The sequence below is a fragment of the Pituophis catenifer genome, unplaced genomic scaffold (genome assembly GCF_029215685.1).
Source record: "Pituophis catenifer annectens isolate HBS135680 unplaced genomic scaffold, rPitCat1.0.hap2 SCAF_3, whole genome shotgun sequence".
Lineage (NCBI taxonomy): Eukaryota > Metazoa > Chordata > Lepidosauria > Squamata > Colubridae > Pituophis > Pituophis catenifer.
In genome coordinates this window covers 162550136-162566478 of record NW_027256883.1, presented here as the reverse complement: position 1 = coordinate 162566478, position 16343 = coordinate 162550136, and the positions used below count along the sequence as shown (strand labels likewise).

Here is a 16343-nt window from a genome sequence, read left to right as displayed (position 1 = left end):
AATTTCATTTTTTTTAAACAGGAAAGAAAAAGAAACCTGAATATTTGGATTTAATGCCAGGGAGTTCAAGTTATACTCCCAATTTCTGGAAAACAGATATGTGTGACCAACAGAGAATCCATGACATCTGACACATTTTATTGTTCCATTTAAATATTTTTGTATTATTAATTTCACTTATTTATTTCATTGCATATACATATACATACACGGACATACACACGTGTGTGTGCATGTGTATGTTATACACCAGGGATGAAATGCTCCCGGTTCGGACCGATCTCATAGCGATGGCGGCCGGTGATTCGGAGAACCGATAGCAAAAATCCCTGTGTGTCCCCCCCGCCCCACCATGCCCAGCTGAGCCACACGATCATCAGAGGCTTTTTTTAAAAAAAACTTTTCAAAGCATTTTTTCTGCAACCTCTTCGGCGGAAGCGGTTGTAGGAAAAAAAATGCCTTTAAAAGCCTCTCTGAAGATCCCAGCTGTGTTGCCTGATCGGCAGAGGTTTTTCAAAGCATTTTTTTTACCACCTCTTCGGCCAAAGAGGTTGCGGAAAAAAATGCTTTGAAAAGCCTCTCTGATGATCCCAGCTGAGTTGCCTGATCCTCAGAGAGGCTTTTAAAGGCATTTTTTTCCTGCAACCTCTTTGGCCAAAGAGGTGGTAAAAAAATGCCTTGAAAAGCCTCTGAGGATCCCAGCTGAGTTGCCTGATCCGCAGAGGCTTTTCAAAGCATTTTTTTTTGCAGAAAAAATGCTTTGAAGTTTTTTTAAAAAAAGTTGGCCACGCCCACCCAGTCACATTACCCCCCCCACTAAGCCACGCCCACAGAACCGGTAATAACACATTTTACATTTCACCCCTGTTATACACACGCATACATGTGCCTATCATATCTATATCACTCTTAACAAACATTTCCTCCCCCCCCCACAAGACTCAAGTTCAGATTCTTACAGTGTGTAATGATTTTGCTGGTTAATAACAAAGATTTTTCTTGGAGAGGATGTTTGCCTGCATAATTTCAGGTTCTTTCATAAAGACGGTTATCTTCTTGGAAAGTGTTTTCCTTGTGCAAATAGGAGCCTGAGTGGCGTAGGAGCCTAATGCCTCCTACTAAGGCAGCATTTAACATCCAGCTGCCTGCAATTACTGCGAGTTCAATTCTCACCAGGCTCAAGGTCGACTCAGCCTTCCATCCTTTCTAAGGTGGGTAAAATGAGGACCCAGTTTGTGGGGGCAATAAGCTGACTTTGTATAAAATATACAAAAGTATGAAGGCTATTGCTTAACGCCTTGTAACCCAACCTGAGTCTCCGGAGAAGGGCAGCATATAAAAATAAATAAAATAAAATAAAAAATTAAGCCACTACTAGTACTCTCTTGTAGTGGTGATGGGGGATGGTTAAAAAAACCCCTAGAGACTTCATTCACACAGGCTTCCCCCCCCCTCCAGTACTCCCGACTGTTTCTTTCGTTTACACCTCAAGTTATTTTTCTTTATAGGGATAATCAATTATCAGGAGAAGCCCAGAGCTAAAAATTTGGGAAACGAACCGGTAAGGCGTCGAGAGGCGTCTCTTAGGCTCGAACGAAGTGGGTCCGGCGTAGGTGACCTGAAGAGAGGGGCTTCTTTGAAGCTGGTTGACGGTTCGGAAGAGAAATCGGGTTTGGCGAGTAAGGGGCGGGACAGATAACCCGCCACCTGATTGTCCGCACCTCGGGGAAGGCTTTCCCACCAGCGCTTTGCCTGTGTTGGGACTCGCCACATCCTCCTCATTGGGCCGTTCCTCCGCTTGAGTATAAAAGCAGAGATCTGGGGATCTCCGGGGTTGCGAAAGGGAGCGGGGTCGTTTCTGCTTGCCACGTCTGACGGCCCCAGCCAAGAAGATGGAAGCCACGCTGGGCTACTGGAATGTCCGAGGGGTAAAGAATCCGCGTGGAGGGAGGCGGGGTGGCCAGCAGGACCCGACCGGCCTCGCTCCTGCCCAGGACTCGGCGCTCTCCGCCTTCGGAGGCCAAGAGGCTGCAGGCGGGTGGGCGAAGCCAGGCGGGCAAGAAGCGTTTTCTCGACGGCTTCGGCCATCGCTGAAAACAAAGCGGAGAGCTCCGGCGGCGACGGGCCTCTTGCAGCGCGCATGCCCCCTTCGGGTTCATTCAACCACCGGTGGTAGGAGGATTGGGACCGTTTTGGTGTACAGGTAGTTCTCGACTTACAGCCATTTGTGTAGTGACCGTTCAAAGTTTCATGGGCACTGGGGAAAAAAGTGACTTATGATCGTTGTCCAGACTTACGAGGGTTGCAGCATCCCCGAGGTCACGTGATCAAAACACTGAACACTTGGCAACCAACATATAAAACAACTGGCAGGTTGTTACTTACTTAACAACTGCAGTGACTCACTTAACCACTGTAGCAAGAAAAGTCGTAAAATGGGGCAACATTCATTTCATAACTGTCTCGCTTAGCAATGGAAATTTTGGGCTCAGTTGTGGTCATAAGTTGAGGACTACCACTAGTGATTTAAAGATCAGCCTAGGAATCAGGAGACCAAGTGTTCTAGTCCTGCCTTTTGAGGGCAGGATGAGAAACCTTGATGGGAGGAATACCAGGAAACCTGCCTGTTTCCTTTGGCCAATCATTTGGCTTAGCTAAACCAGAGAAAATTGCTGCTGTTAGAGGCTCCTGCCGTCAGTTTCCAAACCAACCTACCTACCTGTCTCTCTCTTCTGCTCACAGCAGTCAATTTAGGTGTCTCACTAATGAAGGCGAATATAAACGTCCCAGGATAATGTTGCAGGATCCAATCTGGGTCCAGACTAGGACCAGAGATTTTGTTTTCTGAGCTTTCGGACTCATGTTGGATGGGCTCCAGCATCAGTCCGAAAGTTCGGAAGAAAAAACCTCTGGTTCTGGTGACCGACCCAGATTGGATACTGCAATTTAGGTGTCTGTTGGAAACCTATCAGCAGCACAAGAGCAAAGCAACACATGCTGCTCCTCACTTAATACTGGAAACTAATCGAACTATTTCAATTTTTTATAAGGCTGTCTTAGGGGCAATTATGAGTACCTATGAGTACCTAGTCTTATTTACCATATTCTTTTCCCTGCAGTTGGCTCATTCCATTTGACTGCTCTTAGAGTATACCAAGACCCCCTATAAAGAGAAACGGTATGTTCTCGGTGGAAAAGGTAAGGAACTAAACAGAGGTCTTGAACTTCAAGATGGCTTGACTTAACTTTCTGGGAGAAAGATGCTGGGCTCACCAGAGTATTTTCTGAACTGGCATGTTGGCTTTTTCCAGGCTTAGAAATGTTGAGCAAATATTGGATATGTCTTAGCAGATTTTAACTTAGCAAATTTTAAACGATTCAGCAAACACCCAAAGCAGTGCATCCAATTTTCAAGTATTAGAATTGCTTGAAGAAACAAAAGCTATTTGGTATCTGTAACATAAATAAACTTGCCAAAGATTTACGATTTCTATTTTTTGCTATTGCTGATTTAGATACACGAATAAGAACAAAATGTCTGTTAATCTGTTCCAATGGCTACTCTATAAATATTTGTTGTTCTTAAACTTTGGTTACATATTTGTTTAAAATTGGTGTGATTGCTTTAATGCTCACTTGAACCTAAGCACCGTATAAACAAATCAATTGCCTTTCTTGTTCCCATTAAGTTTCCACCTTACCCCCAGGTCAAAAGTGGCTTAAGTCATCATTAGCTTATCAGTATAAAACAGTATTTTCCCCTTATTTTGACACTGCCCAGTGACAAAATCAAGGTGTGTAAAGCTTTGGCATTCATTCCCTGGGAGGCAAAGTCAAAGTTGACTCTTTTTACTGTAAAAACAGTCCACAATTGGGACCGGCAAGTCAGTCATTAAGCAAATTGGTTGCTAAGGGAAATTTTGATTGTTCTTATGATCTTACTTCAGCTTTCCTTTGCTTTAAAGACCTGTGAAGGTTGTAAATGCGAGGACTGTTTTCATCACTGTTATAACTGTGAACAATTGCTAAATGAGGATTACATGTATGTGTGAATGCAGATGTTGGAGGTTTGGAGGTTCAAGGAGAGCTTACTCACTCTTCTCTGATCCCTACCCAGGCCTCCATGGCTCCACCCACATTATCTGTCCTGCCTTTGCCCTTTCCCCATTAACATTTTGTTTCCTGAGTTCCTTTCATATCTGTCACCAACTCCTATCCAATTTTTCTCCATGAGGCAGCATGTACAGTAATCTACATTATTCTCAAAATGATGATTGTGCCATCATCACAATTAGTGGCCTTATTATTTGCATCCCAACATCTGATGCAAGTATGTTGACTTGTAACTTGCATTTTTGTCCTTGCCCCTTTTTTCCTGCTGCAAATTCTCATGTCTTCAGGTTTTCAATAAGGTGCAGGAGACTAGAATACACCAGTCTCCATCCCACTTAGGAAAGAATATAAGGAAACATTGTGCTTATTTGCCAGTTTCCCTGTATTTGCCAGTTTCAATCATGTTCCACCTGACTTCAAATGAGAAAGTTGGTTGTCCAGGATCAAGTCAGAGTTTCATTTCTACTGGACAGAATCTAGATAGTTAGCTGTGGCTGCTGCTTTTCTATATGGTTCTTTATCTTACTGTATTTCTCTCTTGGGAGTTGCACGCTGTAAAAAACCAGTTTAGAGAAGCTTGAATCCCAAAGACAGACCCAAGCTATTCTGGCTCCAGTGATCAGATTGATAGAGATACCTTCTGCTAATTGAAATTCATATTCTTGATTGAACATATTGAAAGGAGATAGCAGCAAAGCCAGAGAAAAAGCTTCTTGTCGTGAGTTGTACACTCACTGATCAGGGTAATAATTAGCAACATTTTGGAAGAGATATTCTTGACACAGAACCAGGATTGTCAATGGGGCAGTAGAAATTTTGCAGGCACTGATTTTCTCTGACAGTGGATGAAGTAGGTCCACCGATAAAATCATGACCCATTCATAATGGATCACTTTTCCTGCCCCCACCCCTCAAATTGGCCCAAGAAGGTGAAATGAATGCAGAATGAGGTTTTTAGTTTCAAGCAAAGTTGACAACTTGGGATACCATAATCACTTGGTTAGGTATTATTTGTAAAGGCATCTTCCTGGGAAACTGTATAAATAATAATGACCATTGTTGGAGTAGTTGTGGGAGGGGGCTTGTTTCATTTTTAGAAAGAAATTGTGTCCTGGACAAACAATGGGTGAAATAATAGTATTTAGAGGCATGCAAAAAGTACATTTAGTGCCAACTAAACAACTTATATTGTTTAAGCTGTCTATTCAATATTTGCAAAATAGCATATATAATACAAATACATATATATTGATAAGTATACAATTGTATCTTAATGTGCATATCTAAATGCTGATGACTGTTATTTAAATATAAACATAATGTATCTTACCCTAGTGGAAAACAAGGAACTGAAATCAAACGTTGGAATGCTTGGCATTGGTGAGTATAGATTGGGAACAAAAATGTTTTTTTTTTCTCACTACAGAATACAGAATAACAAAGTTGGAAAGGACCTTGGAGGTCTTCTAGTCCAACCTCCTGCTCAGGCAGGAAACCCTGTACCATTTCAGACAAACAGTTGTCCAATCTCTTCTTAAAAACCTCCAGTGTTGGAGCATTCACAACGTCTGGAGGCAACTTGCTCCACTGATTAATTGTTCTAATTGTCAGGAAATTTCTCCTTAGTTCTAGGTTGCTTCTCTCCTTGATTAGTTTCCATCCATTGCTTCTTGTCCTGACCTCAGGTGCTTTGGAGAATGGACTAACTCCCTCTTGTTTGTGGCAACCCCTTAAATATTGGAACACTGCTATCAAATAAAATAGGGAATCATGTATAAACTGCAATGTATGTCAGATGTAAAAGCAGTGGGTCATTCATCGTATTTCCATATTGGAAATATCCTAATAGTTGAATTTGTGTGCCATGAAACTACAAAAGGCAGTAGAACAAAGCTTTATCCAGCTTTAATTAGTCGGGGTGGAGAGGACCTAAGTCTCATCTGCTGTAAAACGAGGACTTCAAGTTTGTCAGCAAGGGAGCAATTCTGTGTTCAAGACAACGCTAGGAATACTATTTCAGATTAGCCAGCTTCAGCCTTAACCTCTGATTCAATAGAAATGGGAAGCATTCCATTCCCAGCATGGAATGGAAAGACCAACTGCAATCAGGACAGGCCCTCTCTGCAGTTCCAGAGCTGCTGGGATGTCCAGGAATTCAATGTGCTGGATGGAAAGGTCAGTGCTACACACCCCAAAAAAATGAACAATTGATTTTTGGCCTTTTTCTCACAGAATGGCTTTTGTGGAGAGGAGACAGAGCAATGTGAGAGATGTAACAATGGAATTAGGACTTGACAAATCAACCTGAAATGAGAATGACTTTTGTTGGGATCTGCCATAATTATGTTTTGCTGTAGAGATGTCAAAACAATGTGTCATATTTCTGCTGTTGTTGCAACCACAAAACCTTCATTTTGCCCAATCTGTTTAAATGGACTTGCATTAACCATACCTGTATCTGCTTACAGTTCCTACTATGGATACGACTGAATGGACAAGTGTGAAGAAGAAGCTGGGCTTGGACTTCCCAAATGTATGTAGCAGTTGTGGACTAGATAGCGGTACATTCCTGTGGGTTGAGAGGGGATACTCAAATTATGTATCGAAAAAGATGAAAGGACTGGGGGGGGGGAATTGAGAATGCTATATGCAAAAAGAATGTCTCAGGAGAACAGAATGAATAAGAATATGAGAAATAATTGGATATTTCAGTTTAATCTCGGCAGAACCCAAAAATTATTATTCTGGCCACTGACAACACTGTGCAAAAGTGTTATATCCTATGCAATGTGTGGTCATAAAATCATGAATTCAAGCCACTCTCAGAAAATTCTCCTCTTGGTTCATTCCTAGAATTTAAGAATTGTTCAAGTGACATGTTTGGACAATGTAATAATTCATAATATCTTTGCATCTTTACTCTTCTTCTTTTCCTTTCTCCCTAGCTCCCCTATCTTATTGATGGTGACAGAAAAATTTCCCAAAGCAACGCCATCCTGCGATACATTGCACGCAAGCACAAGATGTGTAAGTGGTTCAGACTCCTCTTTGGTGTTGCTTTAAAAATGATTTTCTTCAAATTCTCGCAGATTCTTAGTTTTGTAGGACCTTGTGTTGCCACAGGTGGTGAGACTGAAGAAGAAACGATCAGGATGGACATGCTTGAGAACCACCTCATGGATTTCCGTATGGGCTTTACAAAATTGTGTTACAGTCCAGATTTTGTGAGTGTTGTGCTTTCTGTCTTCCTTCAAAATGCTATCAGACCAGGGGTAGTATTCACTTACCTTCGCTACCGGTTCAAAAATGTGAGCATGCGTGCCACCTCTGCGCATAAACAGGGCCTTCCGTGCATGCACAGATTGTCATAAATGGGACGTGATGATGTCCAGGTGGATGGCCGGAGCCTCCCACAACTGCCGCTACCGGTTCGCCTGAGCCAGGTAGAACCAGCTGAATACCACCACTGTATCGGACTGTAAAAGATGTCTGAAGATGAGTTTGGGCTTGTTTTGGGATGAACGGATAGATTAATTTGATCCTCTATTCCTGGGTAGGACGGAGAGAGAAAAGTTCTGCATTAGTGATTAAGCCAAGGGAAAAGAACAACAACAAAAAAGGGAAATTGCTAAGTTCAAAGTTTCACAAAGATTTGGCTAGAATCCAGCCTGTACATAATCGTCTCTTTTTGCAGGAAAAACTAAAGCCTGACTATTTGGAATTACTACCTGGGAAACTCAAGCAGTTCTCTCAATTTCTGGGGGACAGGCAGTGGTTTGCAGACAGAAAGGTATTTATGTTCTAGGCAATTTACATCAAACTATGCTATTTGGCACATTTTATTCTTCCATTGAAAAATATTTTCCCACTGTTAATTTTTCTAGCTCACCTACGTAGATTTCATTGGTTATGATGCGTTAGATGTACAACAAATGCTGGACCCAAAATGCTTGGATCAGTTCCCAAATCTGAAGGAGTTCCTTCATCGCTTTGAGGTGAAATGCATTCTGCTTTATACATGAATCTCTACCAACAATTACTGAAAGTTTGCAGTAGTAAAGTGAATATGATTTTCATCCCAATAAAGCCAAGGTGTGAATCTAATAGTGCTCAAATGGCACATAAACCAGGATCTTGGCAGCAAAGTCAGCATGCAGCAGTTTAAGGGGAGAAACTGGGAATATTTATTGGGATCTATAGAAAAATGGAGCAATTTACAATCCCCCCCAGCTCTCTAATTTCCATACTCAGTAACTGTAATTGCTTTCTGACCTTACAGAAATGTCACACACAACATAATCTTAAAAATCCTTGGTAGATAATTTATCCTATACAAAGTTGTTTCAAAGATTGCTACTTAATAGAATAACAGAGAATAACAGAGGTCTTCTAGTCCAACCTCCCATTCAGGCAGGAAACCCTATATCATTTCAGACAAACGGTTGTCCAATCTCTTCTTAAAAATTTCCCGTGTTGAAGCATTCACAGCTTCTGGAGGAAAGTTGTTCCACCGATTAATTGTTTTAACTGTCAGGAAATTTCTCCTTAGTTCTAGGTTGCTTCTCTCCTTGATTAGTTTCCATCCATTGCTTCTTATCCTACCCTCAGGTGTTCTGGAGATTAGGTTGACTGCCACTTTTGCGTGGCAACCTATGAGATATTGGAACACTGCTATCATGTCACCCCTAGTCCTTCTTTTCATTAAACTAGACATACCCAACTCCTGCAATTGTTCTTCATATGTTTTAGCCTCCAATCCCCTAGTCATCTTTGTTGCTCTTCTCTGCACTCTTTCTAGAGTCTCAGCATCTTCTCCAACAATGCATTGGAGAATTGGGGCAAGAATATTGGAAGGCATTTCTATTTCATTTTTTAGCAAAAACTATATCCGGAATATAAAAGAGTATAGAGAAATAATAAAAACCGATTCAGTAGTCTCTAGTTTTAGAAGGATCTAAGAGACGTGCATAAGAGCACCAGCGTGCCTACCATCCCTGTCCTAATGTTTCCAATATACATATATACAATTATATTTATTTTATTTTATTTTTTATTTTATTTTTGAATTTGTATACTGCCCTTCTCCCTGAGGACTCAGGGCGGTGAACAGCCAAATAAAAACATCAAATACAAATATTAAAACACAGTTAAAAAATATATGTAGATTTGGCCCCATTAATTAAAACGATAAACAAAACAAAACAATTAAAACCCTTAAAAAGAAATTAAGCCAGCCCGGCTTGTTGAAAAAAGAAAGTTTTAAGGGCACGGCGGAAGGCACTGAGGTCATGGATTCTCCTTATCTCAGGGGGCAACTGATTCCAGAGGGTGGGTGCCCCCACAGAGAAGGCCCTCCCCCTGGGGGTCACCAGCCTGCATTGTTTGGCTGATGGCACCCCGAGGAGGCCCTCTCTGTGGGAGCGCACGGGTCGGTGGGAGGTCGTCGGTGGCAGTAGGCGGTCTCGAAGATAGCTAGGCCCTATGCCATGGAGCGCTTTAAAGGTGATAACCAACACCTTGAAGCGCACCCGGAAGACCACCGGGAGCCAGTGCAGTTCACGCAGGAGCGGTGTTACATGGGAGCGCCACGCTGCTCCCGTCACTACCCGCGCTGCTGCGTTCTGGACCAGTTGGAGCCTCCGGGTGCTCTTCAAGGGGAGCCCCATGTAGAGAGCATTGCAGTAATCAAGGCGAGAGGTTACGAGGGCATGAGTGACTGTGCACAAGGAATCCCGATCAAGAAAGGGCCGCAACTGGCGGATCAGGCGAACCTGATAAAAGGTCCCCCTGGTTACAGCCGTCAGATGTTCCTCCAAGGACAGCTGCGTATCCAGGAGGACTCCCAGATTGCGAGCCCTCTCTGTGGGGGCCAAAGACTCGCCCCCAATAGTCAGTGATGGAGTCAACTGACCATATCGGGATGCCGGGAACCACAGCCACTCAGTCTTGGAAGGGTTGAGCCTGAGCCTGTTCCTCCCCATCCAGATCCGTACAGCCTCCAGGCACTGGGACATCACTTCAAGGGCATCGTTGGGGTGGCCTGGGGTGGAGATGTACAGCTGAGTATCATCAGCGTACTGATGGTATCTCACCCCAAAGCCACGGATGATCTCGCCCAGCGGCTTCACATAAATATTGAACAGGAGGGGCGAGAGGACCGACCCCTGAGGCACTCCACATATAAGAGGCCTCGAGGTTGACCTCTGCCCCCCTGCCAACACGAACTGCGACCGGTTGGAGAGAAAGGAGGAGAACCACCGTAACACGGTGCCCCCCATCCCCAACTCTTCCAACCGGTGCAGCATGATACCATGGTCGATGGTATCAAAAGCCGCTGAGAGGTCTAACAGGACCAGAACAGAGGAGCAACCCCTGTCCCGAGCCCTCCAGAGATCATCAGCCAACGCGACCAATGCCGTTTCCGTGCTGTGCCCAGGCCTGAAACCAGACTGGAACGGATTCAGATAGGATGTTTCCTCCAGGAATTGCAGGAACTGTCGCACGACCACACTCTCAACAACCTTCGCCAGAAAGCAAAGGTTGGAGACAGGATGGTAGTTGGCCAATATTGCCGGATCCAGGGACGGCTTCTTGAGGAGAGGCCTCACCACCGCCTCTTTCAAGGCCGCGGGGAAGTAACCCTCACTCAACGAAGCGTTGATAACACCCTGGAGCCAGCCTCGTGTAACCTCCCGGGAGGCCAGTACCAACCAGGAGGGACACGGGTCCAGTAAACATGTGGCCGCACTAAGTCTCCCCAAAAATCCTGTCCACATCATCGGGAGTCACAGCATCAAACTCCTCCCAGATAACATTCTCAAGACTATTCCTCGTCACCCTGCCCTGATCTACCCAGTCAGAGTCCAAGTCCCCCCGGATCTGAGTGATTTTGTCATGCAGGTATTGTCCGAAATCCTCCGCCCTGCCTTCCAAGGGATCCTCCCGCGCTCCCAGGTGGAGCAGGGAGCAGGTTACCCTGAACAGGGCAGCCGGACGATTCCCTGATGACGCAATAGAGGCGGAAAAGTAATTAAACTTTGCCGTCTTTATCGCCACTAGGTAGGTCTTAATATGCGACCTTACCAGTGTTCGGTCAGATTCAGCGCGACTGGCCCTCCAACCGCTCTCTAGGCGTCTTTTCCGGCGTTTCATCTCCCTCAGCTCCTCGGTGAACCAAGGAGCCGCGAGGGATCGACACAAGGTCAGAGGCCACAAAGGCACGACTCGATCCAAGGCCCCACCAGCCGCCCGGTCCCAGGCAGCTACTAGGTCCTCGGCCGAGTCGTGTGCCAGATCATCAGGAATTGGCCCAGGCTCCGTCTGGAACCTATCAGGATCCATCAGGCGCCTGGGGCGGTCCCATCTAATTGGGTCCGCCTCCCTGCGGTGGGGTGTAGCGGTACGAAGGTCCAGACGAAGGAGTGAGTGATCTGACCATGACAAGGGTTCTATATCTATATCCCCTATAACAAGATCACTCAACCACTGGCCAGAGACAAAAATCAAGTCTAGAGTGTGTCCCCCCCCCCGTGAGTGGGGCCATGAACTAACTGGGTCAGCTCCATGGCCGTCATGGAAGCCATGAACTCCCGAGCCATCCCAGACGTTTCACCAACAGATGGCAAGTTGAAATCACCCATGACCATAAGCCTGGGTGTATCAACTGCCACCGCAGCTATCACGTCGAATAGCTCAGGCAGGGCTGCTGCCACGCGGCAGGGAGCCAGGTACGCAAGCAGCAAGCCCATCTGAACCCCATGACCCCATCTCACGAAGAGGGACTCACATCCGGCAATCTGAGGCACAGTGGTCTCCCTCGAACCAAGACCTTCTTTAATAATAACCGCCACCCCCCCTCCCCTCCCCTGGGCTCTCGGTTGATGGTATGCTCTGAAACCTGGTGGGCACATCTCGACCAGAGGGACACCTCCCTCCGGTCCCAACCAGGTCTCCGTAATACCTGCTAGGTCCGCTCCCCCCTCCTGGATAAGATCGTGAATGAGGGGGGCCTTATTTACCACAGACTTAGCGTTGCACAGCATCAACCGCAGGCCCAGGTCCTGAGTATCTAAGCCACCTAGTATCCGAGGGGAGCCTTGGGGGCCGGGGCGCGCAATTGCTCTCAGACAGCAAGTGCGCGTCCCCAACACATGATGTGGCCCCCTGCTCCCGCCATATCTGCCCCTCCCAACCACCGTGCAGATGGTATTTCCCTCCGCCCCCTCCCCATTCCCTCGTCCAATGTCCTCCAAACCGTTACCCCGTGCCGGGCAAGGCTCTGACCTTGGTGGATTACCCCCCCCATCCCCTTTGGTCGTCCTCCCGGTTCCCCTTAAAAAATTATTAAAAACCCTAGTTAAAAAACCCCTTAATCCCCACTTTGAAACATGCCACCTCTCAGGGCTCCAAAGCCCGTCCTTAAGGTAGGCCTTTGATAACGTGGAAGGCCATCGCCGCGAGAGGGGGGCATCTCGCAGCGCAAGCAGGTCTGTCGTGGTATAAGCCATACATAGATGAGAGGTAAAAAGTCTGGTCAGGAGTTTGATAAATAGTCTAAGGTGTTGGAGCAAGATGGATCTCAAAGCTGGTGGCTGGACTCCGCTGCCCTCTCACTGCAGTGGGAGGAGTCCCGTGTCATTTCATCAAGATTGGAGGTAAGAATCCAAGCCACCCTCTCACGGTGGCTAGCCCAGATGGAAAGGGCTTAGGAAAGTTAAATGGTCTATTCCTCCGTTGGTGAAAGGCAGCAACTCCCTCAGCTCCCGCATGACAATTGCCCAGACACCCTCCAGCTTGGGGCTCAAGATGAAAAAGGAGCCAGACCATAGAGGCATGATGATATTAAACCCGAGGGAGAGAAGATGTTCAAAAGGGAGGGATAACATATGTATCCAATCCATGCTTATATATATTACCTAATACATTCTTGACAAATAAAATAAATAAATAGGTCTTAAAATTATTCAGAAGATATGAGGCAAATGAATAAATGTGCTGAGCATGTCCTCTCTTTGTACTGAAATGTGCATGTAAATAGAACTCTGTTTTTCTGCTTCATTTTCGTTCGGTTCTGATGACATTTTTGTAAGTTGCATTAAAAAGTACTGAAAACTTTGCCAGCTTTAATTTCTTCTGCAAATGGTCAACTCCTGCAGCAATGACAGAACCAACAGTTTCCAAGACCTTTCCCAGGAGTTGATAACTTCACTGAGGTTCTTAAGGTCTCAGCAGGCAACAGCATCTGGTCACTCTCACCTGGACTCAGGAGCTAAGCTGAAATGGGACTATGGATGAGGGATCTCCAGCCAGCTTCAGGCAATCTCAAGGTTGTAGGTTAAACGGAAGTGAAAACATTCCAAAGGCGGCATCAAAAAACATTTCTTTGCTGTTGCTAAGAAAAGGGCATGATTGTGTGACAGTCAAACTTGATTCAACATTTATTGATTGATTGATTGATTGAATTTATATTGCCGCCTATTTGCCCATGGCGACTCAAGGTGTCTTACAGAATATAAAACCTCATTTAAAACAATAAAATTAATAAAAAGAAATAAATTAATATAATAAAATCACCCCCACCCCTGCGACAGCAGATCACACGAGCCATTTAATGGGCTCCATCCTGCTTTGGTTCCCCAGACCCGCTGGTAGAACCAGGTCTTCAGCGCCCTCTGGAAGAGTATTAGAGTGGGGGCTATTCTAATCTCTGTGGGAATGAGAGGGAGCCACCATGGAGAAGGTCCTTCTGGGTCCCACCAGGTGTGGGTCAAGTAGATGTGACCGGCAAGAGACAGTCCCTCAGATAACCTGGTCCCAAGACATGAAGGGCTTTAAAGGTGACAACCAGCACGTTGAATTGCACCCGGAAGCAAATCGGCAGCCAATGCAGCTCCCGCAGGAGAGGCAATACATGTGTACACCGAGGTCTGCACAAAACCATGCAGGCCACTGCATTTTGCAGCAACTGGATGCTCTTCAAGGGCAGCCCCATGTAGAGTGTGTTGCAATAGTCAAGACTGGAAGTGACTAGCTCATGAGTGACTGTGGGTAGGGATTGTTGGTCCGGGAAAGGGCGTAACTGGTGCACAACCCACAGTTGCGCAAAGACCCTCCTGGCCACAACCACCACCTGCTTTTACTTTTAGAGATTGTCCCAAAGGTGCTTTTTCAAGAGGCAACTGGACTTTCTGGTTTTTCCTTGAAGACGTTTCAGTTCTCAAAAAGATTTGACATACCATGGCTGGCTGAGGAATTCTGGGAGTTGAAGTCCACAAGTCACAAAAGTTGCCAAGATAGAAGACACCTTCCATAATGGATGAAATAGTGGCAAAGGACCTGATCAATTTGTGTTTTCTAAAGTTATATCTCCCATATTGCAAACACGTTGCCAATTGAAAGCAAGATAAATATAGCTTTTCAGATACTAAACAGAAACGTGTGGTTTTGTTCTGGCTTAGGCTATTGTGCTGTGTAATGACAACACTAGGCAATGACAAATATCCTTTTTTTGGCTTTCTCGGTAGGCCTTAGAGATGATTGCTCCCTACCTGGAATCAAGTCGCTGCATCAGAAGTCCCATCTATTTGAGTTTTGCCATGTGGGGTGGCAACAAAATCTAGAAGAGACCACAAGTTTCAGGAGGGTAACAACTGGAACTGCCATATGAAGGAGGGATCTTCATTAGTCCTCCATATTTCCAAACTCGATTATGATTCTAAGGCACGTGTTCACCTAATAAAGAATATAAGAAATTTAAAAAAAAAATCTGTTTCTTAATCTCTCCTTGGTCTGTTTCCCCACTTTAAATTTGGGCTCCAATGTTGCAGCAAAAAGTGGTTGCTTTTTATAACATGAATAGAAAAGTTCCTTAATAAATGGTGCTTAGGTAACCAACTATGTTACTCCATGTCTTTTTCCTGAGACTCGGCTTCCTGTAATAGGGAAAAGGCAGATCAAGCTCATGAGGAGCACTTTCAATCAGAATAGAGGTGGAAGGGACCTTGGAGGTCATCTAGTCCAACCCCCTGCTCAAGTAGGAGACCCTATACCGTTTCAGACAAGTGACTGTCCAGTCTTAAAAACCTCCAGTGTTGGAGCGCTCACAACTTCTGGAGGCAAGCCATTTCACTGGTTAATTGTTCTCACTGCTAGGAAGTTTTGCCTTAATTCTAGGTTGCTTCTCTCCTTGGTCAGTTTCCATCCATTGTCTCTTGTCCTGCCCTCTGGTGCTTTGGAAAACAAGCTGAGTCTCTCCTCTTTGTGGCAGCCCCTCAAATACTGGAATACTGCTATCAAGTCCCCGGAGTCCTTCTTTTCTCTAGACTAATCTTTCATACTACTAGTTTTGATTTCCCAGCCTCTACAGTTTAATAAAAGCCATCTGTCTTCACTTATTAAATCAGAAGCACTGAGAAAAAGAACAAGCCTCACTCCCCACCCAGTGGTGGGATTCAACTAATTTAACAACCGGTTTTCTGCCCTAATAATTTCTTCCAACAACCAGTTCGCCAAACTGCTCAGAAATTTAACAACCGGTTCTCCCGAAGTGGTGCGAACTGGCTGAATCCTACCACTGTCCCCACCCCACCCCACCCCACCCCACCCTGCCAGCTGCCCTAGTTCTTGCAACAAAGGAAAAAGGTCCTCTTCTCTCTGTGCAGAAAGGAAAGCAAAAAAACTAGGCAGGTCGGACAAGAGAAAGGGCATATTGACAAAGTAGCATCAATCCCACCCTGTCTTTGTTCTACTGAGAGATAAGAAGAAAAGAATTGGATTTGCTAGATGGGTTGAAGCGTCAGAACAAGAGGGAAGAGGGGCTCCACTGCCTATTGATGCATGGCCTCCAATTGCCAGCCCTCTTCTACCCTGCTATCCAAAGAGCTTCAAGATTGGGCATATCAGTTTCTCCTGCAGCAACTGAAGAAGCCATCCGCCCTGGAAGGCCTCTGAAAGTGAGCAGCTACAGCAGGGGGCGCTAACGGGAGATTCCCATTCTGAAGGCTGCCCAGCATGTGCCAGAGCTGAGCAAATAGCAGCTGCGGCATGCAAAGTAGCTGCTGCAGCATATTCATCCTGAAGCCCCTTTGGCATGCGCTGAAGGTTCCCCAGGCAGACAAAACGTATGAATGTTTTTGAGTTCAGTGTTGCCTTAAGATGAAAATGATTTCCTTTAAATGATTGCCCAAAAACAGATACTTATTTTTGCAGAAGATTGATTTGCCACAGATAAT

At 45.2% G+C, this 16343-nt stretch overlaps 1 long non-coding RNA gene and 1 pseudogene across 1 annotated transcript; one reads left to right on the top strand and one right to left on the bottom strand.

The window, feature by feature from the left end:
* Positions 1-1872: 1872 nt before the first annotated feature.
* On the top strand, positions 1873-14833 carry LOC139314127 (glutathione S-transferase 2-like; annotated as a pseudogene).
* On the bottom strand, positions 6440-13500 carry LOC139314128 (uncharacterized). The gene is made up of 3 exons (XR_011600175.1): positions 13369-13500; positions 7401-7662; positions 6440-6682 (listed from the first exon to the last, which is right to left on the bottom strand). It is a non-coding gene; the product is annotated as an uncharacterized lncRNA (long non-coding RNA).
* Positions 14834-16343: the final 1510 nt, after the last annotated feature.